We start from the raw sequence: 24,900 nt of genomic DNA, 5'->3' as shown, positions 1-24,900 counted from the left end.
TACTGAAAACTCCAGATTTGCTTTGATTGTGGGAGAAAACCACTTGTGAAAGGAAGTATCATGGAGGGGAGGGGAGGCAGAGTAGCGTGACTGAAATCTAGACCTTTGGGGGATCAAAACAATGAAGGAACCTATGTGAACAAGTGGACTAGATCCTGCCCCTACTCACACACATCACACTCTCTAGAGATGATTCTGGGAATCTTCTTCATTTGAGGGTAATTTGCCTCTTCTGAGGACTAGGAGGAAATGAAGACAAATGGAAAAGTTGTACTGAAGGAGGACGTCTCTAGGAGGTGAGTTTCCCAGAGGAGGGGTTTTGCATTACAGGGATCTTCAAGAAATGCCAAAACTCAGACACTTAGGTTCCCAGATTAGCAAGTCTATTTTGCAGACCCCACTTTGCTTCTTCCTCATCCATCATTTCTGATGTCAACAGGCAGTAGAGATATTTTCCCTTTTATTCTTTTTCTTCCTGGGCATGCTGGGGAGGGAACAACAGCCCATTCAATTTTCTTGGCTTAGAGGTGCCAGCACAGGTGAATGAAACCAGCTACTCAAAGACACAAGCATGCACAGCTGAAAGACTGGCAAACAAGCACCAGGGATAGTAGCAGGGATTCTTGAAAGAGGGTTTGGCAGCAAAGGAGGAATTTTTTTTTTCAAAACAGAAGCTTATAGTCTTGGACTAGGACATGCAAGTAGAAGGAGCAGAAAGTACACCTGTGCAGTATCAGACATCCCTTCAGAACTCATCTGCAGATATAGGAAAGACAGGTGAGGAAGGGAAGTAAAATGTAGCATAGGTGGTGAGGTCCAATATACAGCAGAGCTAGAACTGCAACAGCTTTGTCCCACCAGCCATGACAGCACCACTGTCTTCTCAGTCGCACTGCCCCTAAGTCGCTAGAGCCCAATTTCTGACCGTAAGTCAAGGAACTTCAAGCACGTTCTACATTCTCTACCACAAATGTCATCAGCACCTCTCTTCCACAGACCAGCACAAACTTTCAGCTAGGATTTTGGTCCTGTCATCCTCTTTCCCTCAACATAATACAAATGGCTTTTGCACCACACTGTGTCCACAGCGCCATGCACATATCTGCAAAGAGTTCTCCATGTCCTTTCACAAATAGCTGAGCTCTGCTCAAATGTAGTTCTGCACTTTTATGTTTAGTTTAGCTTTTTTTTTGTCCTTTACAGGAAAGCTTTTCATTGTTTCTTCAATGGACAAGTTTTCATCAACATTTTGGAAGAAATGGAAACCAATGGTGTGAAAGCTAAACTACCAGTCAGAAAGGCCAAGAGCTGTAAAGGAAAAGTGAAACCACAGACACCCAAGACCCTAGGATCAAGAGGTATGTGTGATGACTGCTTATTGCTTTCATACTAATTAAAAAAAAAAAAGTTGGATCCTCTTTCATGATCAAGCTCATTGGTTCTCTTGGGATGATGAACAAGCAGCAGTGGACAGGAGTTCTCACAGTTCTGTTTTGGATTCCCTCACCTAGTCTTCAATGGTCCATTTCACTTTTATCTTACAAAAAGCCTTATCAATCACAGGAGGCAAACAAGTTCTTGGTATAGAAGCAGTGGATGGACTGAAGTCTAAACATCTATACGGATATTTCATCATTCCACAGCTGCTGATGTGGTAACTAAAGAAACTCTGCCAAGAAGCATTTTCATAAGCTAGACTTAGATCATAGATCTGATCACCAGGAAAGAAGGTATGGCTCTGTTCATTCAAATTGCTTCACGAGCAATACCTCATTTGTATGGCATCTGCTTGATGAGTCTTGTAGAAAACAGGGCTTCATGCACTTCCCCCAACTGCCCAGAGATGACAGCGGGAAAAAGCCATCTCTCTTCTGAGCTAAACAATCTCAGCTCACTCAGCCTCTCCTCACATGACAAATGCTATAATCCCTTATTCATCTTGTAGCAATTTGCTGGACTTGCTCCAGTATGTCCATTTCTTTCTTGTACTGGGGAGCCCAGGGGTGGACACAGCACTCCATGTGTGGCATCACCAGTGCTAAATAAAGGAAAATAAACACGTTCCTTCACCTGTTGGTGATGCCACCTAGGAGGCTGTTGGTCTTTGTTGCTGCAAAGACACATTGCTCACTGTAGTCAACCTGGTGTACACCACAACCTCCTGGAGCCTCTTCTGCAACTGCTTTCCAGCCAGTCAGCTCACAAACCTGTACTGGTGCATGGGTTATTCCTCTCCAGGTGCGGGACTTTGCATTTGCTTTTGTTGAACTTCATGAGTTTCCTGTCAGTCTGTTTCTCCAGCCTGTGGAGGTCCCTCTAAATGGCAGCATGATCCTCTGGCATATCAGCCACTCCTCCCAAATTTGCATTGCTTGCACACTTGCCAAGGGAGCACTCTGTCCTATTGTTCAGATAATTAATCAAGATGTTAAATACTATTGGACCCAGTATGAACCCTTAGCGTACATTACTAGAAACAGGCTTCCAGCAGGACTTTGATGGGCCTCCAGCTGGACTTGCTGGCACTGATCACCCCTCTGTGCCTGGCAGTTCAGCCAGTTTTCAGTTTCACTGTCCATTTATCTAGGTTGTACTTAATCAGTGAGAATGTTACAGGAGACAGTGTTGAAAGCCTTGCTAAAAATCAAGATCAACAATATCCACTGCTCTCCCCTTGTCCACCAAGCCAGTCATCACTTTGTAGAAGGCTGTCAGGTTAGGCAGGCATGATTTCCTCTTTGCTAATCCATCCTGACTAATTCAAATCACATTCTTGTCTTTAATGTTTGGAAATGTTTTCCAGAATTATTTGCTCTGTCAAATTCCCAGGGATTGAGGTGAGGCTAGGCTGACCAGCCTATAGTTCTTTGGATCTCTTTTTAAGATAGGAGTGACATTTGCTTTCTTCCAGTCCTCAAAACTCTCCCCCAATCACAACGACATTTCAGAGATTATCAAGGGTGGCCTTACAATGACATCAGCCAGCTTCTTCAGCACATACAGTTCCTTGTGGGCACATACCACTGTGCCCCATAAACTTGTGTATGTCCAGTTTGTTTAAATGTTCCCTAACCTGATCCTCCTCCACTGAAGGTAAGTCTTCCTTCCTCCAGTCTTTCCCATGGGTTTAAGGAGCCTGAGATCCCTAAAAGCCACTCTTTCCAGTAAAGACTGAGGTGGAAAAGCCATTCAGTACCTCTGCCTCTTCCATGTCCTTTGCCACTGGATCTCCTGCCTGCCTCATTCAGCACTGGGCCTACATTTTCCCTCATCTGCTGCTGCTGATAGACCTGTAGAAGCCCTTCATGTTGCCCTTCACATCTCTTGCTAGATTCAACTCCAAGTGGGCTTTGGCTTTCTTAACCCCATCCTTACACCTCAGACGGTGTGTCTCTATTCCTCCCAGTTCACTTGTCCCTGGTTCCACCTCACATGTGCTTCCTTTTTATGTCTGAGTTTTGTCAGGAGCTCCTCCTGCTTTTGCTTGATTTCCTGCATGTGGAGATGGACCATTTTTGAGCTTGGAAAAGGTGATTCTTGAAAATCAACCAGCTCCTGGACCCCTCTTCTCTTCAGGGCTGTCTCCCATGGGATTCTTTCAAGCTGATGCCTGAAGACGCCAAAGTGTGCTCTCCTGAAGTCAGTGGTTGTGATCCTGCCTTTTGCCTTGTTCCCTCTTTTCAGGATCCTGAACTCCTCCATCTCATAGTCACTGCAGCCAAGGCTGCCCCCAGCCTTCACCTTCCCTGTTTGTAACTACGAGGTCCAACACAGCATCTCCCCTTGCTGGCTCCTACATTATCCAAAGTGACATTTCTTGACATAGTACAGACTGAGACTTCCGGGACAAACTAAAAGAATTCCATACAGAAATTCTGGGGGGAAATATTTTCGACTTATGCAAATACAGCTTAATAAAATGAAATAAAATTATCACACATAAAAAGCTGAGATACACTAGCATTTGCCAGGACAGTGAACCTTTATATAATTGGTTTTGTCATAACAAAGTGGAAGCACCTCAGAAAGGAGTTGTAGGAGTAGTTCAGCTTTTACTATGCCTCTGGCTCTGGTTATGAAAGATTTCTTGCCCCCATTGAAGTCAGAAAACTACAGGACACATTTTATTCTTTGTTCCTGTAAGCTTTTTTAATAAGTGGATTTCAGTAATAGGCTGATTTGATGTAGAGGAAAAGAGAAAAGCATTGTTTTGAAGACTATATTTACTGGTTTAGCTAGAACTCATTTATTATTGGCTAATCTTGCAAAGTTTGATTTAACTGATTGTTGGAAAATGGTTCTCCTCCAAATCTTGCTGTAATGTGCTCTGCTGGGTGTAAATTAATAGATTATTTTATGTGATAGTTTCCAGTTAAAAGGATTGCCTTTGGCCCAGCCTAACGATGACAGCTCTGATAAATGTTATTCTTTTCATTCTCCTTGAATGTTAGTCTAAGTGAACTGAGTCATAAAGCTGCCCTTGTCTTTGTCAAAAAGTCAATATCTTTACAATATATTAACATTAATTGCTCTGGGACTACCTGACGAGAAGTACATACTGATGGATCTAAATGCCCTTAGTCTAGGGAAACAGCTTCTGCTTTAGATTTTCCCAAATTTGGCATTGGTAAAGGTTAAGTATTAAAGAAAATCATATAAATTTTCTTGGTTTAATTATTTCTTAATTTTTCACAGCATAAATTGGACTGCAGAAACACACGATTGAAAATGCAAGTGTGCTCCTGTATTTTGGTAGCTACGCAGTCATAGATCTGGGCCATGTCATGTGACCCTGAAAAAAAATCCCCCACTTGGCCAAAGACAGAAAATAAAAGGGAGAGGAATACTATATGTACCCTTGAACTTCACACAATTGTTATGCACCACAACCAGATGTGTCCCATCAAAAATTATTGATTATGCTGTTTGGCTTATATTCAAGAAGTGCCACTAAATGTTAGAAGAATTCAGCTTTGGGATTTTTAATGAAAATTAGACATAAGATTTAGCCTACATTTAGCCTTGAAATAATTAAACATCACTTAGTCAAGTCAGATCTGCTAACATTAAAAATAAACTTAAGCCAATAAGCACAACCAGTATTTGACATTCTTATGTTAACAGTTTTAACCACACTTCTCAAATTTCAAGCAAAAGTCCATAAAATGTCACACTTCCCCTGTTTTAGTTTGAACACTGAGAAAGCAGGGGTGCTCTTCATGACTTCTAAGGGAGAAGATGAGTGTTAAAGAGCTGTGGTATCTGGTTGAACAACAGCATGTAAGAACACTTCTAAACCTGAGATCATCAATATAATTATCATTTTAGATTACAGATTACATAGTTTTCAAGTGTTTATTAATTGTTTCTTATGTTGCAAACAACATGTGTGTTACTGCCTATTAATTAATGACATAAAATAATAACAGAAAATACTGATGTGAAAATTGGTTGGTCTTTTCCCTGTGCTGAGGAAAATATGGATATAGAATTTTGCATGTGGAACTGCTTTTTTTTGATGGGGCAGAAGAATCTAACTCTTCAAATCTTTACATTTAAGTTTTTAAATCCCTGTAAAGGATGTACGTGGTGTATGATACACAGTAAAATATGCAGATGGGACTGGAATATTGAGGATTTGGTCCCTATTCTTTCATTTTCATGTAAACACTAGCTACGTTAGTGTAAAAATAACTTCCAACATTACAGACAAAATATGGTATTAGACAGTGTAACTTTATAAGTTCTTGGGAGAAGTATCTTCCTTTATCTGAAGGCTATGAAAATAAAAAGTTGTGAAAGGTGTCTGAAGACTCAACTCCAGCTTCTGTGAAAAGATCAGTACTGATTAAGTTCTAAGGAGAAATAGAATAGGCTCCTAAGGAGCAGAGGAACAGACTAAGGATATGTTTAATTAAGTGTTAACATATTTAAACTTGGAACCTGAAGCAGAATCCAAAGCTTTCTCTTTTCTTTCTTCTTTTTTTTAAAAAAAAAAAGGTACCAGCAATACCAATACAGTCCATAGACTTAGTTTCTCTGAACAGGATCAAAGCAGCCCACACTGCTAGGGAAGAGCTGAGGTCAGCATTTCTATTTTTCATGGATCAGTGGAAAATACTTAACGTGTCCAACATCCCTCCTGCCCTGTCCTTGGGTGCCCCAGGTGGTGCTGTTGTAAGAAATGGCCTCATTCTCTTCCATTCTGTTCTGGAGGGGTCCTTCCTCTGCATGAAGGGAACAGTATCGCTGCTGGAACTTCAACTTAGAAAGGATTTAAACTCTCCTGCTCTTTTTGGAGGTGCATGTCCTGGACTAGAGACTGTTCATTCATTAGAAACAGGTGTCAGAGTCATGAAACAGCCACAGAAGAAAGGGAAGAATAACCTTGTAGTTACATTGCATTCCCCACTCAGGTCATTTTGGCATTTCTAAAAGAGAGGTCAACAGTATTCAATTAACACAAACACACACGGGTGTTGTGAGGATAACATTAACACTTGTGAGGAATAGGAAGCTCTTTGGAAAGCAGGTCCACCTCTGGAAGTATGAACCATCTGTGCTGCACAGCTGATGGCAAGTTTAACCTGACCAAACATTAAGTGTGAAGGATGGTCTTTGCATAGTAGGATGTAGCCTCATTGTTATGAATGCGTTAAGCTGCACTTGTCTGTAAAGTCAGAATTTGGTAAGCACTTATTTTGACAGTGGTTTCCAAAACTCCACCCTTACTTCAGTATCATCTTCTCAATTGAGCTAGGACAACTGTTTATGAGGCCACATAATGAATTGTTTAGGTTAAAAATACCTCAGCCAAAAGAAAAGAGAGGAAGGGTTTTTTTATGACGAGGTACACAAACCAGCAAAACTGGCTAGTTTAGCCAGCATGTCTGATTTAAGAAAGGCTTGTGAAACTACACCCCAGTGCTGTGGCTGTCCTTATCATCAAGAGCTGCCAAACCATCTCTTTCATCATTGCTTACTCCCATTCTTGAGTTCTGTTTCTGAGTACAGGGCAATGAGTGTGTGAAGACCTGAAAAGCCTGAGAAAACCTCCAAACAAATTTCCGTGATGGCATTCCTGACTATTGCCTGTGGAAGAAATCAAAATATATCAATGATGTAAAGGTCAGGAGCTGAGCATCCAGGTTGTAGACAGCCCCCCTTAAAAACGAGTATACAAAAGATTTAGTCAAACTACTGTTAAATTATTTAAATGTGAGTCCGCTATATGCTTTTACTAATATGTCCCAATTGTTTTTTATAGTCTTACGATGACCACTGCAGTGTTCCAAGACTAATTTCAAATGTTAGGAAAAACTCTATCCTCTTCATTCTCATTTTTTCCTCTTGCAAGTTCTAACTCTCAATTTTATAAAAATTCTTTATATCCTAACAGCCTGTTTATTGATGTTCTAATTTGGTTTTTAGCGAGTTAGCCAAATAAACTGTCTGAACACATTTCCAAGAATATTTGGAAAATTTCCTTTGCTGTATTGTGTATAATTAGGCTTGGCAGAACTCAGATTCTGTAATGACAGTTTCCATTGCAGAGGAATCAGGGACAAGATAAAGAGTCCATCACACGTCACTTTGCAGAGTACTCCATCTCACTAAGGTTATTCTGCAAAATGTTCACTGTCTGCTGAATCCCTAGTGCTTTATGGCAAAACAGGTCCAAAAATATTCTCTATAGCAAGAAATATGCATTACTAGTCAATATAATATTAAAAAAAATTATCATATGTCTACCACTAATATAAATTAGTATACAGCTAATTAAAGCACAGCTCAACCTGGGAGTATATTTGAATCACATTTCTGTACTACACTACTTCTACCCTAATGTAGAATATTGGGCAAATCACAGCCCAATTTTTAAAACCAATTAGTGGTTTTCTTTGGTTTGTTTTTCATCAAATATTTTTCACTCTATTACACTGAACCCTCTTCAACAATTCTAATTAGAAGCCTTCAAAAAAAAAAAAAAAAACAAACAAAAAACCCAACCCTGGTTTTCTTTGGTTTAGCCTGTATATTCAACCTGTTCTTCCTTCTGACTGCTTGACAAAGTTCTAGATAAAATTTTCATAAAATCACAGAATGGTTTGGGTTTGGAGGGGCCTTTAAAGTTCATCTAGTCCAAGCCCCACTGGGGACATCAACTGAATAAATTAAATAATCTTTCAATAGTTTTATCAAGATAATGCATTGAAATTCCACCTAAGATGCCCAATGTTGCGTTTTTTGCAGCAGTATCTTGTATTCCAGTATCATTTTAAAATCTTTTGGACAGCAGTTTTAACAAAGAGCTGTAGTGCAGATCACTGTGCACTTGGATTTGCAGTATAAGAGCAGGCTTCCTATGCAGTTTATTAGATCTTCTCAAGTGAGCTCTTCCAAACAAGAGAGTGTTATACGTACAAGTGTATAGACAGTATCAAAGGGAGCCCATAATATGGAGGATTATAATAAGCTATTAACATGTATGATCATCATCTCCCATAGGAATATTGTTTTGAAAACCCAAAGTCTGAACTGAACATAAAAATATACAAAATTTCTACACCTTCATACAGCACAGAAATAACTGCAATACATTTTTGGACAAAGCAGATGGCATTCACATCTGTGTTAAAAATATAATTGTCCCCCAGCAAATCATTACCCTAGTCTAGGGATTAATACGAAAAAATATCTACACTGTACAACAGTAGCCGTGCCTTTGGAATAGGTGAGATTGGTCTGGAGAGCATCTGCAGAAGAGACAGAAAAAGCTTTTGCTTAATCCTTGGAAGTAATGCAGTATTAAAATTAACACAGCAGCCAATTCTGAACGTGAAACTGTTTCAGTCACAAAATTATGTCCCCTTTTTTAGAAAAAATAGGATCTTTCAAGAAAGATGATAGTGGCATTCCCTTTTAAAAGTAGGGGAGCAGATAAACCCCTGGCATAAACCCAACCCGCATGGATGAAATTGTTCCTGGATTTTTGGTAGCAATGCTTCATAGCTAGAACAACAGGAGGCAGAGGTAGGGGGGCGGTCCTCAAAGGGAATTATCCTTGGAAATAAGTATGTGTCATTAACCTCAATACCAGTTTATATATTAACATCTGTCTTCACCGTATGCGGTTTCAAGTTCTCTTGTGTTATACCTGAATGCTTTCTCTTTTTAGACTTCCTCTCCTGGGAGTCTAATTCATTCCATATTCCTTTCCCCCACATGATTGTATATAAATAAATACAATCTGAGGAAAATACGAAACTGCAGTAAAGAAAGGAACCTTCCCTCAAGAATAATTTCTTTCCTGCTGTGTCCCTTTTCACCTGCTGTTTCTTCACAATCCTCATAGTCTTTTGTTATTTTGATAAACCTACTAATACCGTGGAGCCAGTGTAATTGCCACCCATCCCTGGAGATAAGCGAGAGAGATGATGGGTAAGCAGATGTCAAAGTCTCACAACAAAGGTGAGTACAAAGCTATGCAGAACACTGGTGATTTATAAAGGAGACATTAGCATTATCGAGTACTGTTTTGGGAAACATTTATGCAAAGAATCAACAGTTTCAACTGAAAAGAAGAAAGGAGTGCAGTTGGACCTGCCTGAGCAGGCACATTAGCATAACCCTTGGAGAAAGCCTAAGGAAAAGGATTTACAGTGAGGGAGCCGAAGGCTGAGGCTTGCGGCTCTGAGCAAACAGCAATTTCTGTTTGTTTGGACCTGCCAGTGCTAGGGAGGCAAAGCTGGTGCAGTCCTTATGAACAAACAGCTGGGATACTTAACCTCATCATCATGTCTTCTTCTAACTGAAATAACCTGCAAGCCCTCACAAATTTTGATGTGACAGCGAAGTTCAGAGACACAACGAAGTCTACTATTTTTAAGGATAAGAGACCTTAACATCTCGCATGTTGAGGGAGTGAGTTTGGACCGCTTACCATGGGAGCTGGGACTCGGAGAGCATGTGCCATTCAGGCCTGGCTCTCATCGCTGCCCGCATCCTCACCCTCTCTCAGATTTCTCCTCCAGATTTCTTGGAGGCTTCGGTAGAGACCCATGCCAACCCACACTTCTGCAGGGACTGCCCAGCATGCGCTCCATTGTTCATAAGCAACTCTAACTCAAACCTCTTGCCTCGGATATTTTGTGGGTTGCCTTGCCCATCTGTGGCTTCATATAAAAAAAATAACTATTACACTGCAACATATAATCTACCTGAGTTAGAAGGCTGAAAACACTCAGTTGTCTTTTCTTTCACCCCTGACTAGAAGCATTCACTAGGGACAAATAACTTATTAAACTTCCCCAAGCATAAGTTTATTCCAGTAGACTCCTAAAGAAACAAAAACCCCCATTAGCCTTCTCTTACCTGTAAATGAAACCTATTCCCACCCTCTGAGAAAAATTGCCTAGACTAACAACTTAACCTAAAAAGCTTGAAACAAGTGTTGTTTAAAGTAAGATTGTTTTAGCAATTTTGTTGGTATGGGGAGATAGATTTTACTCAATACTTACGACAGCTATATATTTACAGCTTATAAGTAATCTTTTGTCTGTGTTAATAGTTCAATGAATCACTTACATTGAAAAAAACAGTTAAAACATGCTGAGAGAGAAACAGGTGATGGTATCACACGTGGTTCCCAACAGTGGTTGTTACACCTCATAATTCCTGACAATCTTTCTGGAAAGTCCTACTGAATTTTACCTTCCCTCTCTGAGATTTAAATTTCAAAATAGTAAAAATTTAAGCATAAAAATAAGTAGTAAATACTCACCTACATGATTCCACAGGTCAAGGCCTGCTGAAATGAATGAACAGGTGAGTGGACAAAATAATTAGCCTTGTCTGGAAAGGCAGGGCTCTAGCCCAGCCAATTGGGATTTGTCATTTGGTGAAAGCCTTAGCATAATTATAGGGTAGTTGATTAAAGGTGTTTCCTGTCACAGCTGATTGCAGTAAGTAGTATAACAACACATTACCTGTCAGAGGTCTTACACCATGTTTTATAGTCTACTGAACAAATGCTTTGAAAGAGTTTTTTCTAAAGTAAGAAATATTTTATAGTTTGACTTAATTTTGCTTTTTGATGCAGCAGTGGTTTGACCAATGAGGTAAAAGATTTTTCATGGCTATGCAGAAATGGGGTAGGGCGGGAGCAAAACTGCATTCTGCATTGCTAGAGCGTAGAGTACCCCCAGGCAGTCCATCCACGCTGGGGGGGAAACAAGGTCGCAGGAGGGCATCCTCGCTGGCGAGCAGATACCAAGGTTGCTACGCTTGGAGATCACTGAACCGAGCACCACATTTGGCCCTCTGACTGCTCTCCCAGAGATTTGGGCAGGACCACTGGAGCATCCCTAGCAGATGCTGATGCAGGGTATTTAACACCCACGTAAAGATAATTAAACAACCTTTCACTATCTGTCACTAAACTCCTAGCTCCGATTATGTTCACACAGTACTTTGGGTTGAGGGCTCCCCACAGCAATGGGATGGCAAGTGGTGCCACGGGTTACAGCCATTTTGAGCTGTGGACCCTCTGTTGTACTTGCAATATGGCAATTTAAAAATTGTTTCTTTTCCCCCTCAGCATAAAAACAATTTTGTCTTTGGAATCAATTTCAGTCTCAAGACTTTCATTTCAATATTGAAACATTTTTGTCATTTAAAATGTCATACATCATCTTTTCTTTGTGTAATATTTTTACTAAGTTTTTGGTACTCCATTACATATCCTTCTTAAATGTATATTATGATAAATCCCAAAAATGACAAAACAGTCAAAATACTCAGTTATCTTATTTTTTATGGTCAGCTGTAGAACAATGATATTAAATAGTTATTTAGAATTTTTTTTAAATGGTTTAAAAATAATAGTTTATAAAACTATTCTGAAATTATGAGAAAACATACTCTTAAAGCAGTTTGCTATGATGAAGAAAGAAGATCGAATAGACTTCTTCAAAATATATATTTTCACACTATCATTCCTCAGCTAATACACTACTGTATGTTACTCTTATTTTACGTAAGAATTTTAAAACAATATTGATTGGTAAAAGTCTAGAAAAAGAATGAAAATAAAGCTTTGGAATTTTAAATGTTAATGCTAAAATTTGTTTTTGTCTGGGTTGAATTCTTCCACCTGCTATTTTTGTACAAAAAAATACTACCCTTCTTCATGGAAAATATGGAACCAGTTTTATGTGTCAGAAGAACAAGGAAAATTAGATAAACAATAATGAGACTATATAGGTCAAATTATTGTTGAGAGACTCATAGTAGCAAAAGCCATTGCTGTTTCAGCCCAAGCTATAGGCTACAAGGCTTTTCCACTTCACCTGTAGCACTGGTTTTCTCTCCTGAACATTGTATCTTTATGGTACAGGATCCACTCCACAGGACTCTTACAGCCAGAATCCCATCTGGCATCTTTACCACTCATTTTGTGGTCTAGCATTCACTTCCCTAGTCAAATAGGAATTTCCTCCCAGAATAAGCCAGCTCTTGCTGGCTGTAGTATTAAATAAATACGTTAAATAATTCTCAACATTTGAAGGAAGCATTGCTGTGCTTGGAGGAAGTGATGGTGTGGAATAGAATAAAGTCAAGGAGCCTGAGGATATATGGAAATGGGTCTGCAGAAGTATGGGATACAAAAGAAAAAGAAAAGGTGCAGAGAACTATGACCAAACCATTCTTCACACCTCATTAACTTACTAGTTTGTCTCAGATGTCCAGCAACATCCCCTCTGGCTTCTATCATCAAACTTTCTCTTTCAAAACAAGACTTGCAGTCACTGGTACAGAAGGTTCCCATCCTCAGAACAAGCCCAACGGGGCGGGGGGGGGGGTCTGCAAATTACTCACTCCAATACTCTCCAGCTTCTCTGTGGGCACTGCTCAGCATTAAGAACAGCCTCACTGCCTGCTGAATGTGTCCCCTGCTGAGGCTGCCAGCAAAAGCGTTAATTTTGTTTGTGTTTTTATGATGTGGACATCTGTCCATTAGCAACTGGAGAAGAGCCACCAGTGTTACGCCCCACAGCTGCTAGCCCGTCAGCAGACACAATTTCCAGTTGCTACTGAATGAGCTGGATTCAGCCCAATAACCTGGTGCTAAACGTTTCTGTGCCCCTCCAAATCATAAGAGTATGGCTGTTGGGTGGCTCCTGACTTCACTTTGATAGAACACAAATTGGAAGGTGTTCCTGCTGGCTACGGGGCAGCAGGAGAAGATGAAAAAATAGAAAAGCCACAGCTGGCAGCTATAAGAGAGGAGATATCTTCCCCGATGGGAGGAGAAGCTGGTAAAGATAGGCAAATACCACCCAGTTTATATCATTGAACGCTACAAATAAAAAAAATAAGGTGTGTAATGTACAAGTGCAGAGGTGACCTAAAGCTTCTAAGCAGTGTAGGCAAAAATTGAACTCTGCTGCCCCAAGAATGAAGCATGGAGGAATTGATGCCATTATTAATCAGTGGCAAAACCCAACATTGTGATTTTGGCAGAACGGATTGCACCCAGTGGAGCGAAGGGAGGCAGAGGGCTGAGGATGTGGTGTCTCCCTTCCCTTCTCTCCACACATTCCCTGCTCTCCTGCCGATCTGATTGCACTGCAATGAATCCTGCCTCCCTGGCACTTCTTCATATCTCAGCAGAGCAAGGCATTAAGGCACCTGTAACCCGTTTCTCAGCAGCTGTCTTCTCAGCCTCAGTCACACATGCCAGATCCTACCCTGCACCCACCATGCCCTTCTAAGCCCACACTTCACTGAGGTCCTCTTCTGTTTCTCTATTCCAGCACAGTTTGGGATACCCCCACCTCCAGCCTTCATTTCTCCAAAGTGCCCCTCTTAACCTCCATATCCCCTAGGCAGAAGGACCTACTCTATAGCATGCTCGCCTACCGTGTCCGTGGGACAGAGCCTGTCCTCCAATTTACATCCCTCGGGATGCTCTTTTCCTTCACCCCTTCACAATATCGGGCTGACTCCCCTGACTCACTCCCAGGATTCTTGATGTTGGTGTGCATTGCCCTCACCCACAGCCAGACCTGGGCAGCGCTGTATCCCTTGCAGGTAAGCTACGGGAGCTCAGGTCGCACTGGTAGTTTTGGTTAGCGCTATGTGTGTTTGGCATGCCTTGTGCGCATCTGGGATTTGCTTTCCCCAGTACTTTGTCAGCTCCAGCCTAAAGAATTCAAATGGCTTTTTGGAGAACTCTGGCTTAACTGCACCCAGACCCCCCATCTGGTACAGGGTTCAGCTACTCACAGAGGTGGGCCATCATAAGCACCTATCACCTGCCTTCTCTTTTGCTTGAAGGAGTCACTTTAGGTGCCAGTGAAGCTGTAAGTCTTACTTTTTCTAGGACTGAGGTCTGCATGAGATCTGATCAACAAGCATGTACTATGGACATCCTCAAATCTTGCTCTCTGAGCATCTGTGTCAGGGATCTGACCTGAATTCATATGGTCTCATTCTGGCCTTTGTCACCAGGTTTCCCTACCACAGAAACCAGGGCACTGGGGAAGAGACATGGAAATCGGTGCACTCCCATGCCTTGCCTCAGGATGTAGGTTAAGCATATAACAAAATCAGGGAGCTTGGGAGCATACTGTCATTTAACCTGAGAGAATATCTTCCTTCCTATGTGTGCACAAACTTTCCAGGTGGAAGTATCTGCTGAAGGCACCAGAGCCCTCTATTGTATTACAGCAGTTCAAGTCACTCTGAAAACTCCCACTGTCCACTGTGGCACTTGACTGCTCTGTGGCTATGCCTGTACCATGTAAAGGAGCCCAAAGAAGAGTTTCCTCTTACTTCCAAACAAAGCAGTTTACCTGCATGGTGCAATGAAATGCAGAGACACCAGCCTGGATCTTGAAAGTGGTAAAGCATGAAAAACTGCAGCGTATTTATTTGGCACAGAACATTTTTAGTTTGTCTGGACTACTTTTAGGGCCTGAGCTGGTGTCTTTGTGGGATAGTTCTGCACTGCACCTTCTAAGCCTAAAAGCCCACATGGATCGAACTGGCAGGTTTCAGTCCCATGCTCGGTTCTGCAGAGCAGCTATGCTGTTGCTGTCTCTGTAGAGCTTTTAGTTTGGACACAGCACCACACTCCTGCAGTTACGATTTTTCCTGATCTGGCAGATTTGCATATGCAAGGCTACCTCTGACTTGTGCTCCTCTGTGCAGGCTAAAGAAATCCTATGATGGGCAGCACAGCTCTTCCCTGGGAGGCCTCCTACAATGTGGCTTGCACTCAGTGCCTTCCAGGACTCAGATCTAAGCTTTTAAAAGCAACATAGAAGGCTCTTTTGCCTTTGCTTTTCCTCCCCCCCCCCAATTTTGAATAACTAACTTATTTTAGTTTTGAGAATGACAGATCTAATTTACATTTAAATCTTTCTAATCCCTTGCCAAGCTGCCATGACAATAGGCACTGTAAAAATTAGTAAATAAGAATTTCCTTATTTACCTGATTGCCTTTCATGTCTCATTGTCTTTTATGTCAATCTATGCCAAGGCACTTTCAAGTTACATCTTCAAATGTGAAAGCTAAAAGCAATCTGAGTGAAACGGTTTTATGTCAAGAAAGATCTATTCCTGTGTGTCATGTGTACATACTGAAAGCAGCAGCTTTAATAAAGGAGTAAAGAAAGAGATGCCCTTCCCTCACCCAGCCCAAGTGCAAAACAGGTTTGGGAAACTAAAATCCAGCTTAAATCAACAGCAACAGCATAGGATGCTTCTGAAGCTTATCTAGTCCCAAATTCTCACCAATGAAAACCCATACAGTGCAGGTAGCTCTGGTGCACCTATGCAAATTTATACCAATGAGCCCACATTCATTAATATAGCGGACATTTGGGATCATGCCTTTAGCAAGAGTAAGCCCACTGGCCTATTCATGTGCTCTGATGTGGATGTCTAGAAGAGGATCCTCTCCACATGGAAAGGCTCAAAGCACACGTGGGGAGAAGAGAAGCACACATCCTCACCACAACAGCATAGAAAAAGAACTAAAGCACCCCGCGTCCTTGCCATTGTAAATGCTGGAGAGTCCAAGGAGCACTTACCAGTCTTCCCTGTGCTCCTGAATTCTAGCCATTTAGGATACCAGGACCACAGCATCCCAGCAAATCCTGCTCTTGTTCTCAGCTGCCAGACTACTTTTTTGTGCCAGAATGTCTCTTATGGGCCAGAACCTTTCTTTTCTGTTATGGAAATGTAATCCACCTGGACATCATTCATGTAGTAGATGTGCAAAATCCACGTTAATGTTCTCCACCCACATTTTTCTAAAATACTAACGTTTTTATTAACCATAGTCACTGAGAATAACATGGGGTAGAAAATATGACATATGATACTGACCAGGAATAAACCATCTTTTCTTCCTATCTTGACCTTCACCCCAAACACAGAGACATATCGCTGCCCCAAGCAAAGATACATGCAAGGCTCACAAGGGAGGAGGCTTTGTTTCCTGGCTATTGCTTTGTGACAGGTTGCATACATACACGTGTAAAAGGAGGCAGACAGGAGAGGAGGAAGGAGAGTGCCTGGAAATAAGCTCTCACAGCTCTGGCTGAGGTGACTGAAGATGTTACAGTCTGCTCCTGCCCTCCCCTCTCTCAGCTGGAAGCTCTCTACGTGTGGAGCGGAGACAGGTAACACAGATGGAAGCAACATTCCTCAGCCAAAATCACCTTCAGCTGTATCTTACCCAAACACAGCAGGCCCTGGGCTGCAGCAGCCGGGAGCAGGCAAACCAGCCCCTCTTCTGCAACTTCACGTTTCCAACTATGAGAAACAGTATTTGACTAGTCAACGTGGATTTACATGAATTTCTTTGAGAAGCCTACATTCCCTACTAGTTTCTGTTTGGTACTTTGTTTTGGGGTTTTTTTTAATAGATTGGCATTTTCTCTCAAAAAAATAGTTTTATCAAACAGTTCCCTCCAGCAGTACTTTACAGTGTGTTTGATTGATAAGTTTTTGTTCTCTTCACCTTTGCACATATTTAACTTGATTTGGACTTTGATCTCAAGGATTTTCTTCTGAGACCTTCTTGCAGTTAAATTAGCTCTTTCTCCTGAGCATTCAAAACTTCTCTGCTGAGTCTGCTTTTCCTCTCCCCTCCACCCTGCTTGTGAAGTCAAGGAGAGTAAAAACTCATTACCGCTTTGCTGTAACTATTCATGCACTGCAAGGAAGTTCTGAAATGTAGATACTAAAAGGTTATGATCAATCTTTGCCCTGTTTTACAGGAAGTTCAAGGGCTCCAGAGGCCTCTCTCAATTTTTTTTTTATTTACCTGTTCCTGGCTTACATATCACTTCTGCAAAAATCAGAAATAGATTAGTACCTATTTCTAACTAGAAATAGTCTGTCCATCTTGCACAAACTACTGGAGGGTATTCCTTATTTGTTTCTGCCAGCGATAGAGGAATCAGACCCAGAGAATTTTGCTTGTGATTTCCATATTAAGAACAACAATACAATTGTATTAATTGTATACAATATAATTGTATATAATTGTAAATCTAGTCTGACAGAGTCTTTATGCACTTCTAAAATAACTTTGAAAAAATGGATTACTTAAATAAATAGGAATCTCAGTTTATTAAAATGCTTGAAGAAACAGATCCCACTGCCTGTTACCTTCAAAAAACAAAGAGTCCAATTTACTAAGCCTGCTGAGAAAAGTGCTAATTAAAGTAGGGTGTAAATGTTCTGTGTGGAGATGACTACCTGAATTTGAATTAAAACCAAAAAAAGTCAAGGCTTTTCACAGCGGCTGGGGTAGGAGGTTGCTTATGGAGCTTCTATACCAGCAAGTTTCCACACCTAACACAGCTGGAATGTGGCCTTAAAGAAAATCTGCATTATAAACTGCCTCTGAACTGCTTCACCTGCTTGTGAAACGAATTTAAATGACTTCTGAAAGCTGCAGAGGTAGCAGTTCATTTGGATTGCAAAGCAGTATAGAAAAGGTAAGTGTCTTCCCAGGCTAGCAATCTACATATTAAAGGCATAAAAAGAACTACTTGAAGTCATAAAGACCAGTACCAAAATAAATTCAGGAAGACCCACAGCAAGTGAAATGGTGATTCTGGGCAGCAGTGTCAGTGTTCATGGGTTCATTTATCTTACATAGTCTTAAAATGTTGTTGTACACTATAAAAATTACACTACACTTCAACATGGCACTACCGAATATTTTTAGGCCCTAAAGAAATAGCTCTGGGAAGTGGCAATTTCTGTGAGAATTTCATGTCTAGACTACATTTGATTTTCAATAGTTTAATTCTTTGCAACATAGAAATAGAATTTCTGGAGGGTATTTTTTATACTCTTCAACTAGTCATTTGAGAACCATTACAGTTTCTTCTATGCTTGACTCTACTTGGAAACTGTCTGTATAAAGATGATATATGAACTTCTGGAATGCCTGTATAAAACCAAGTGTCTTATTTATTTCTGTCTCTCAGACCCCAACTACAGGTATTTGAACTTGCTAACAAAACCACTTGTAATCAGATCATTACAAAACAATCAGAATGTGAGAGTGAGATAGAGATTAAAAAGTTCAAAACCTTAATGTAGGATTGTTTCAGATAGTGTCGGGTTTTGCTGTTTTCTTGCTTCTATGTTGAGTAAACTTAAGAGTAAATCACCTAGGACAGACGTTTCTCTGAACATAAAGGAAACCATCAGTTTACTGAAAAAGGGGAAAGATCTTGCAAGCTGGGGAAATCCTACAAATGTAGGAATTCCACTCCGAGTATTATATCAGCAATGAAAAAATGTTAAGGAGCATCTCTTTCTCTGGTTTTGTATTACTTCTGAATTCACGTGCTCTCAGATAAAAGGGAAATAATAATTCATTTTCAAAATCAATTTTCAAAGAAGTCAATCACTTCCAATTACCACAGAATATACAACCATTTTGCAACCATATTTAGTAGTTCACCTTTTATTCACTACTTCAAACAGTTTTATAACACATAATTATCTATAAACCACTGCTGGGTACCTCAGGAATAGATTTAGAGTCAGTTAATATACATCTTGCTCTGATCCTGCCCTAAATACCTGCTGCAGTTTCGCACAGGAGGAAGTGTTTATGTGATTAATGCTAAAGCATGCAGCACCTATCCATAGCAAAGAGAGAAAGCTGAGTCTTGCCTTCTGGCTATTTTATAAGAACTTGTCCAGAGCTACTGATTCACTTTTTGTAGACTCAGTCTGTGTCACCTTCTTTGGGCCAGAGTAATTGCCATGAATCCAAAACATGCCACTCATTTGAATTACAAGATTATTAATTTATAGCTTTCCTTTGGGATAAAACAGATTCTTCTTGCTTGTAAGTATTTCCATGCTTGTTAGCTATGAGCAGAAAGATTATGCTGAATTAATTTGTTGCCAAGAAAATACAGAAAAATGATCAGCAAAATACACTGGTATAAAAAAAGATTTTAAAAGGCCCCCAAATGGGAATGCCCAGTTGGTAGCTCTTGTTTACTAGAGTCACGTAGCAATAGGACTCTTCATTAGTGTGACATGTACACATATGCATCACAGGTACAATTGCAGAAAGGTGTATGTATTTACAAGTGTGTGTGTTGATGTGCACTAAAATTATGTGCCAGCTCAGCATGCACAGCCTCCTCAAAATCCTACTAGAGGCTTACCTGTATGTATCTTCAGACAAGTATTTATTTTTTGTTTAGCGTGGCCTGTGGGTCTGCAGAGGTCTGGCCTAGGATGCAAAAAAAAAAAAAAAAAAAAAAAATTCTCATATGGAAGGAATGACCAGGAAAAATTTGGATTCAACTCAATAGAGTGCAAAAATTTATACTGAGGTAGAAGAAATCAACCGAATACCAAAGATGCAGCAGAACACGGAAATCACCAGAAGTCTAGGAAATACAGCATGGTAGGACTGAAGGAATGAAGGACATTTCTTTAAAGGAGATTATTAGGAAAACACGGTATAGTTTTTATAGGCATGAAATGGGAAAAGGATCAAAAGGGATGAAAGAACACTTACATTCTCCATGTCCACTAGGGGTTAGACAAGGACTAATGAATCTCAATCACATTAACAAAGACTTAAATTGAATATTAAAAAACTTTGTAGCAGTAAGAGCAGATAAGCAGTAGAATACTTTGTCTAGGAGTGTTGGGAAATCTTTCAAGGAAGTTGTAGGTATAGTTAATGCTAACTTTGGAAAGCAAGGGATAATCAGATGATCTCCAGAGGACCCTTTCAGGATTGTATTCTTTGAATTCTGTATTCAATAAGTATTCTCTTTGACTTAGAATTCTTTTCTTTAGTTTGGTTAATACATAATACCTTTTGGCTGCAGATATGTCAGACAACACTATAATTCAAGAGATGAGACACATTGCAGGATTGTTTGCTAGATAAAGCCTTTAAAGGCTGCTCACATTTTCATTGCAAACCAGTGTAGAAATAGGAGAAACCAGGACAGCGCCTTACACTGCCTTAGCGAGTGTGAGGCTAATTCAGAACTGTTAATTAGTAGAGTCTCAAGATAGGTACTTAGACATTGCACCACCCAGAATTAAAGACTATGTTTAAAAATATAGGCCCATATTTTTTTTCCCCAATTGCCCAGATGAAAACATCAGTTTTAGGCTCATTTATTTCTTCCTTGAGCAAAACCAAACTTGGAATTTCTGCACACTGCAGCCAGTAACACTAGAATGAGTTAAACTTTCACTCACATTTGATCTTGCTTCTGCACAGCAGAACTCATCCAAGACCTTACAAGCCAATACTAAGAAACTTGTCCAAGGCTGGTCTGTGTAGCCTTGCGAGGAATTTTTCAGTGTAGCAGCCAGTTGTTCACTCTTGCATGCAATATGATTACAGAATTAGTAGGACTTTTAAAGGATTTTAAACTCTATAAATGTAAGATATAAAAACCCACTAAAAATTCATTGCAGGCATTGTTATCAAAAATGGATGATCAAGACTTGAGTACATTAAAATCTTCCTGAAACCTATAATCTTTATCCCATACTTAAACAATACTGGTCCTTTCTCCATCCCTTCTCTTAATGGATTCAAAATATCTACAGTTAAACCTATTTTTTTTCTCTATCGGAATGACAACTAAGTTGAAAGTTCAGTTCCAGTCTATCCAGTTAGTATCTTAGCGACCTGCTGCATTACATAAAATTGGTATAGTGACTGTTCAGCGCTGTCATAAAATTTGCAGTACAGCTGAATGTAACTGAGTTAATGGCAATGAAGACTGAGCTATTTTCCTACTCTTCAGGCAAATCAGAGCCTAATAACCTTGAATGATACTCACAGAACATTACAGGGAAGTTTGCATCCTGCTGCCTATTTTGTCCTACCGGATAAGCTAAAAGATGACTATTAAGCTGCCAAGTTGATACTTTCCTTTATCACTTAGGATGGGATTTCTCTCAGCCATCTAAAAGTTAGGTCCCTGCTCCAAAGTAGTTATTCCAGACACTCTTTATCATTGACAGAAAAAGACAGAAACCCTTAGAGCATGACCCATCCTATCTACGTACATCTATCTAGTAGATTTATCCTTGCCGGGAGATACCTTCTCCCTCTAATAACTGAGTAAATAATGGACACATAGGTGGGTCTACAGACCTAACACGTAAATGGTTAAAGTTGTAAGAATTCACTGCCACAGTGCAGTTTACGCAGGTAACTTCAGGCATTCAGCTGAGCTGTCTACTGTAGGAATGCAGGTGTCATAGACTCGCTCTGCAGGAACCTCTCAAGTTCGCCTCCAATCCTGAAGGGTGGGTGAGGGGGGAGGAATCACCCTGCAGAAGTGCCTATCTCTCTCTATTGCCTGCAGATGGTACCTAAGCAGAGCAGGCCTTTAATTAGTGCATGAAAGGTAAGGTCTGTAGATGAATTCAAGACTTAAACAGTTATTCACACAGAAAATTAAAAGTAATTTCTCTCCCTAGGAGATGGAAGCACTTTCTGCATTATATTGTACTACTTGGGATGTGATAAAGGACAATGTGAATATCATCATACAAAATTACTCAATTTGAGAGTCAGTGCACAGTCTGAAGGCCTGCTAGGGACCCACTGGGGCAGCAGCTGTCTGGTTTAGAGGCTCGTCTGCATTTTCTCCAAGATACTGCATAACTGAATACTTGATATTTAGCCTAATTTTCAATAAAATTATATGAAGATAAATTCTAATAATTACCTACTTAAAAGGAAAAAAAAGACAAAAAGTAAAATGAAAACATGGCTATCGATAACTTTTCCAAAGAGCATACAGCATTAGACAGTTTAATCAAGGCATTGCCTGTACCAAGTTAGCTCTAAAGATGCCTGCTATATAAACAAGTATTATCAAATTGCTGCAGTAATATACTGGACAAGTTATTTTTATAAAGAACAAATATAGGACATCAGCATGGTCATCAATAGGGTCTGAGCAGCAACTGGGCCAGATTCAGTATGAGTGACTGAAAGAAAACAAATGCAGATACCACTACAAGCATGGACATGTACAAACCCTTTGGTTTTATTAGTTACACTAATGGAGCTAGAAATCTAGTTTTAGAAAATCAGGAATGCTAACAGATCCTGAGTGCTTCATGAGTACCACTGCCAAGCAGTTGTTCATCTCCCTGTAACATCAACTAAAGGAAACAGTTCAAAATTGATTGTGTAACAGATTGGTTACCCAAAGATGGGCCTAAAATACTTGGCAAGCAAAGGAACCAGCCTTTTAAATTAATTTATTTTCAAAAAAGAGATGCTAAAGCAAACCAAAGTAAAGCAAATGCCCAGCAGAAACTCAGCAGCAGATATTGTTGTGATCTATATGGGGTGGCTGCCCTTCCATATGATTGTGGCTGTGGCATGTGAACAAATGTGTGTCGTATCCGCCAGTCATAAAGCAGGAGGAGGAAGAAAGGAGCCGGCAATTCTTCAGTCTCTTCTCTGCGCCACCATAGGTGAAAGTGTGGCTGGGAAAAATCACTCTAGTGTACTGCCCATAACTTTTCAGCAGCACTTGAAAACACAATATACATCTGTTGTGATGTACGCTGTATATCACAATGAAAGAATATGTCTGCAAAACGGAGAAAAATTACCCTTTTTTTTTTTATTCAGCTAAGCTATAAATTGCCATCTGGAAGCAGGAGTCAGAAAATGTAGCAAAATAGGTAATGACGACAGACAAGCTCAGGAGGAAAAATTGTTTTCACCATCCTCGCCGTTGCTCCCAGACTGGGTTCCACATCCCAGCAAGGTGCAATCCGCGTGGGAGCTGTGGGAGCGTGCATGACTCTCTTATGGCAAGTTCTTCCTTTAAAAATTAACTCACTACCCTGGATTAACAGCTGGCACTTAGCAAATAGTGTCTATGCTCTACTGATTTTACCTCCTTTATAGCTTTCTCCGCGACTGCCCTTGAGTTAATGGTTACATCACGCATTAGCAGGATAGTGCTCGTCATTCATTTCCCAGCACAGTGAGTGCTGTCACGTGCTGGATCCTAAGCAGGTCTAAGCCAGTCTAAGTCCTGTGTAATTAACTTTGGCCCAGCACGTGGAAGTGTGTTTGACAATGAGCACCATTCTCCCCACCAGTTCTGCAAAGGGAGGATGAAAGAATTCAGATGGATGATATGAAACAACCTGGCATCTTTTTGCAGATCATAGTGCTACGGTTGCAAGCAAATGTCTCTGCATTGCACTGCAGGGATTAGAAAACTGCAGAATGAGTTGTGATGGCCTAAAATGCTTCAGTTCTTTTAGTTCTCATCCAAAATAATTCAGACAATGACAATTTGCATATTAAATAAAATATTTTCTATTTTTCTTATACAGGAACAAGGTGCCAGATTAACTTGTTTTATTGAAAGTATCAATGATATTGAGGTTAATGACATTTCGTTCCCTGATTATAGCTGTCAAGTGTCTTACAAGTGAGATAAAGTTTAATAGGTCACCTGGTCTGTTCTTTAACAATTCACATATTCTTTTCAAATACCTCCGATAGAACAAAATAATCTCATAGCTTTCATTTTGCCCTAATATTCACGAGACTTTCCCTCCTTTCCTAGGTTTAGTCCACTGTTTCTATTTATAACCTTTGACATCACACAAGATAGATCCTCCCTTTCCTTGCATCTACAGAAACTTTTATTACAGCCTATGATTTTGTCCTCTTTTACCAGGAAACATTGCATACTCAGTCATTTTTGTCTTTTTTATGTATATGGTGGTCTCTTCAATTCCTGTTCATATTCTTTTTCCCTAAATTGCTTATAATGCTTAACATATTTTTGAGGTAGGGTCCTGCTCAGGTCAGTGTGCAATGTTGCAAATGCAGGGATACTGCTTCATGATGTCCCACTGCTACATAAAATTTAATTGGTATTTTTCTGCAGTTAGATGAAGCCACTAGTTTGTCAGCCACAGGTATTTGTTATTCTCTTTTAGCATTTCTTTTCCTAGATACAACTCTTTCACTGAGCAAATGCTTTATATTATTTTTCTCCAACTATCTTTCTTTCCGTGAGGGAGAAAGATTTTTCCTCCTCTGATTGCTACCGCTAAGTTTACCCTATGCCCACTGGCCTGTGAAACTTGAGCAATTTACTACAACTAATTCCCTGAGAACTGCTACTAACTCAGAAAATGTACTCTGGTTTCCAGCGAATATAATTATTCAGTGGCTCTTCTTGTCTCTGAGGGAAAATCAAGCAGAGAGAGATCTTTTCCTGCTTTTATTTGTGAATAATTCTGAGTTTGTTCATGCAAGGTAAAACTAAAATACTGCAGAATGGAAATATAGGTTGAAAAGAATCAGCACCC

General features: G+C 40.1%; 1 long non-coding RNA gene across 1 annotated transcript in view; it reads left to right on the top strand.

Moving 5' to 3' along the window:
• LOC128143455 (uncharacterized) overlaps nucleotides 1–24,900 on the top strand; it is a 47,384-nt gene that overhangs the window by 2,380 nt on the left and 20,104 nt on the right. Inside the window, exon 2 of the long non-coding RNA XR_008235758.1 lies at nucleotides 1,204–1,358. This is a non-coding gene — a long non-coding RNA (uncharacterized LOC128143455). The remainder of the gene's footprint in view (nucleotides 1–1,203; nucleotides 1,359–24,900) is intronic.

This window comes from Harpia harpyja, chromosome 6 (genome assembly GCF_026419915.1).
Source record: "Harpia harpyja isolate bHarHar1 chromosome 6, bHarHar1 primary haplotype, whole genome shotgun sequence".
NCBI lineage: Eukaryota > Metazoa > Chordata > Aves > Accipitriformes > Accipitridae > Harpia > Harpia harpyja.
Note: the sequence above shows the minus strand (reverse complement) of the source record. Positions and strands in the feature narration are given on the sequence as shown.